Source organism: Arvicanthis niloticus, chromosome 7, assembly GCF_011762505.2.
Source record: "Arvicanthis niloticus isolate mArvNil1 chromosome 7, mArvNil1.pat.X, whole genome shotgun sequence".
NCBI classification, from domain to species: Eukaryota; Metazoa; Chordata; class Mammalia; order Rodentia; family Muridae; genus Arvicanthis; species Arvicanthis niloticus.
The window spans coordinates 1,633,900-1,637,719 of NC_047664.1; the positions used below are offsets into that span (position 1 = coordinate 1,633,900).

At 42.1% G+C, this 3,820-nt stretch overlaps 1 pseudogene; it reads left to right on the forward strand.

Annotated features, from left to right (window-relative positions):
- Positions 1-1,559: 1,559 nt before the first annotated feature.
- Positions 1,560-2,921, forward strand: LOC117713150 (sentrin-specific protease 2 pseudogene; annotated as a pseudogene).
- Positions 2,922-3,820: the final 899 nt, after the last annotated feature.

The following is a 3,820-nucleotide window of genomic DNA, read 5'->3' on the forward strand; positions in this document are numbered from 1 at the left end:
CAGTAAAACATTGGTATAAATATATTTGCACAATTTGTTAATATTTTCAGTGTAAAAAAAAACAATATGTGTCTCAGCTCTTTTCTCACAGTTTTGAAAAGGCATCTCTATACTTTTGAAAGTAGGTCAAAGAGCTGCTCAAGGGGCCAGAGTTGGATCAGTGGTTAAAGTGCTTGCTGTTTAATCATGGCTGGAGTTCAGATCTCAGGACACATTGAACACATATACCTCTGTAACTGCAGCTATAGTTGAATTCTTCCTATTGGTTTCTAGGGAGGAGTTCAGGGCTTGTGTTACTGCTAGGATTGTAACTGAAATAGTGATGTACAGAAAGATGGATTCTACTGACAATGGTGAGATTTTATTTATTCTCTTAGGGCAATGTACTGACCCTTGGTGAACTGGTACCAGTTTCACAAATTTCCTCCAATATTGAAACACTGAACCATTCCACCCTTCATTCACTCTGAAGGAAAGCTCCTCAGGAGGGAATGCAACTCGAAATGGCTCAAAATGGTCCCTGAAACTGATCAGATTCACTAGGCTCCTTGGCTGCCAGACAGCAATAAAAGCTGAGAGTCCCTCTCAGATGAAAGTAAGGTGAGCAGCAAAGAAGACTCTCCAAAGACCCAACCTCCTACAAGCTGTCTGGAAGAAGTTTAGACCAACTGAAGTACCTGGAAAGGACATTCTCCAGCCTGCTAAGCCATCTACAGGCTGTGCAGTTTCTCCAGGCTCCCAGCTTTTTGAGCTGTCACCCATGCTGGGTGGGCTTTGGTGGGCAGCTATCTGTGAGTCATTTCTGCTCCTGCAAGCAACCCCTCACCCATATTCCTATAAATAGCCCCAATAAAACTTATTGGTTCATCAAACAGGACTTTGGTGGTATGTGCATTTGGTCTGTCCTGGGTTCCTTATCCAAGGAAGAAAAAAGGTTTGTCACACAACAGTACCTACTAGGTTTTATAACTGTAAAATTCTATTTATTCTTTGTAATTAGCAAGCATATTGTGAGAAGATATTTGGAAGGGCACTCCTATTCTGTTTTCTGTAATTGACCCTGATGGGACAGTTTCCTAAAAGACAAATGTACTAGTCAGGACCAGCTGATCTATGTTGAGATGATTTAGGTAACCCTGTGCTCTGCCAGGGAACTGAGATAATGTAACAATTCATTCAAACTTCCCACTCGGGCAAGGGAGCACTCTGAAATCCTGGACCAAGTTTGGGTTGGGGAGAGCTTTCACCACCCAGAAACGTTGATTTGAATTCTTTCAGGTGACATCATAACCAGCTATGGAACCTTGAAGGCTGTGACTAGGGGCAACCCCTGAGTTAGCCATCATTCGTGAGGTTTCCTCCGAGGAGTTAGAGGCTAGGTTTAGGCCTGGTGTCTTAATAGTGCTTTACTAGTACGATTAGTCCGATTTAGAAATTTCGGGTAGCTGGTTACAGTGCAGCGCCCTAGAAGGATACTTCTGGGGAAGTATCTCAGAACTCAGAGTTTCCCAGAGTGGACCCTGGTGAACTGCCAACATCTGACTACCAAGCAGTTCTCCATGTGGCAACCGAAACAGCCTGGGGTGGAGGTGAAGCCCGAAGCTTCAAGAAAAGCTCAAAAACGAAAGTGTCAGGATAGCAGTGGGACAGAGACAGATTCTGAAGGTTTGGGACAAAGTCCAAAAACCAAATGCAAGGATGGAACAGAAATGCTATTTAAAGAACCCGGAAAGGCTTGGAAGAAGACCCCTCAGAAGCAACAAGACCTCGAGCTTGAGAAACACCAGCCAGGCAAGGGTCAGGTACAGAAAGCCCAGGAAGAGAGTCCAAGACAACTAAAACCCATAGAGGGTACCAAAGGGCCTCCAGAGCAGGCTGTGCCTGAGGGGAAGCCTGCTGATGCTCGCAAGGGTCGCAAGCGTCCCTACTCCACCATGGAGGAAAAGGAACAAAGCCCCCCAAAAGAAAAGCACGGAAGGTTGTCACAGAAGAGAGATCCAGAGAGAGGGGGGAGGTGTTCAGAGGAGACATCCATTACACAAAAGAAAGATGGTGTAAACCATGGGGGAAGAAGGGGGAACAGCTTGGAGCCTGACTTACCGGGAACACCAGCTCTAACCATCCTGGATAGTGGCAGAGGTGGCAGGTTACTCCCCAACAAGATGGCAGTACTTGCGGCAGAGGAAAAGCCTCTCACAAACCTAGAAAAGGGCAGAGAAGTGGATCAAAATTTTCATGTTACAGAGGACACGGAAAAGGAAATTAGGAGTGCCCTGGGTCCAGGACCCCAAGAGGAAATCCTAAGTAGGGGATTCAAATTGCAAATCACCCGAAGAGATATCCAGACCCTCAAGAATGGTCAGTGGCTCAATGATGAGATCATCAATTTTTATATGAACCTTCTGGTTGAGAGAAACGAAAACCAAGGCTACCCCGCTCTTCATGTGTTTAGCACTTTCTTTTACCCCAAGCTAACGCAGAGCGGTTACTCTTCTGTCAAAAGATGGACTCGAACAATTAATCTCTTTGACAAAGAAATGATCCTGGTGCCTATTCACCAGAGGGTACATTGGAGCCTGGTGGTGATCGATTTGAGAAAACGAAGTATCGTATACCTGGATTCCTTGGGACAGACGGGAAAAACTATCTGTGAGACCATCTTCCAGTATTTACAAAATGAGAGCAAGACTCGAAGGAACATCGAGCTGGACCCTCTGGAGTGGAAACTATACAGCATGTCCGCAGAGGAGATTCCTCAGCAACTGAATGGGAGTGACTGTGGCATGTTCGCCTGTAAATATGCGGATTACATCGCTAGAGACCAACCTGTCACCTTCTCTCAGCAGCACATGCCCATCTTCAGGAAGAGGATGGTATGGGAAATCCTGCACAGTCACTTACTTGTAACAACACCCACCTGACTGCTGTGGTCACCAGTGGTCCCTGTACTTTTCTACCGTCCTAACTTGGGATATCCAACTGCTGCCCGAATGCCACCTCTAGGATGCATGCAAGGACTGCAGGCTTAGACACTGCTGCTGTCCAACCCACAGGAGACCATGAGCAATACTGTGCAATACTGTTTTAATGCTGGATTTTTTTAAATTGCTGTTTTTTGTTTTATTTTGTCTTATTTTGTTGTGTTGTGTTTTTTATTTGTGTTTGTTTTTTTGTGTTTTGTTTGGGTTTTATTTTTTAATTTTTGTTTTCTAGTTTGTGTTTTGTTTTTGTTGTTGTTTTGTCTTTATTTTGTTTTTAGTTATTGCTTTTTGTTTGTTTGTTTTTTGTTTATTGTTTGTTTGTTTGTTTGCCAAAGCCGTGTGCCACTGCAGGCTCACTTTTTTTTTTTAAACTTTTTTTTTCCATGAGACTCTTCAGGAGTCACAGGGATTCGAACTTGGAAACATTTTATTTTTGTTTTATTTTGTCTTATTTTGTTGTGTTGTGGTTTTTATTTTTGTGTTTGTTTTTTTGTTTGGATTTTATTTTTTGATTTTTGTTTTCTAGTTTGTGTTTTGTTTTTGTTCTTTCTTTATTTTTAGTTATTGCTTTTTGTTTGTTTTTTTGTTTGTATTTTTGTTTGTTTGTTGTTTGGGTTTTGTTTTTCATTGTCTTGTTTTTTGTTTCTGTTATTGCTGTTTGTGTTTGGTTTTTGTTTGTATTTTTTCCCATGAGACTCTACAGGAGTCACACGGGATTCGAACTCGGAAACGTTTTAACGTTTTAGTTTTATTTTATTTTGTCTTATTCGTTGTGTTGTGTTTTTTATTTGTGGTTTTTTTTGTTTTGTTTTTGTTTGGGTTTGATTTTTTTGATTTTT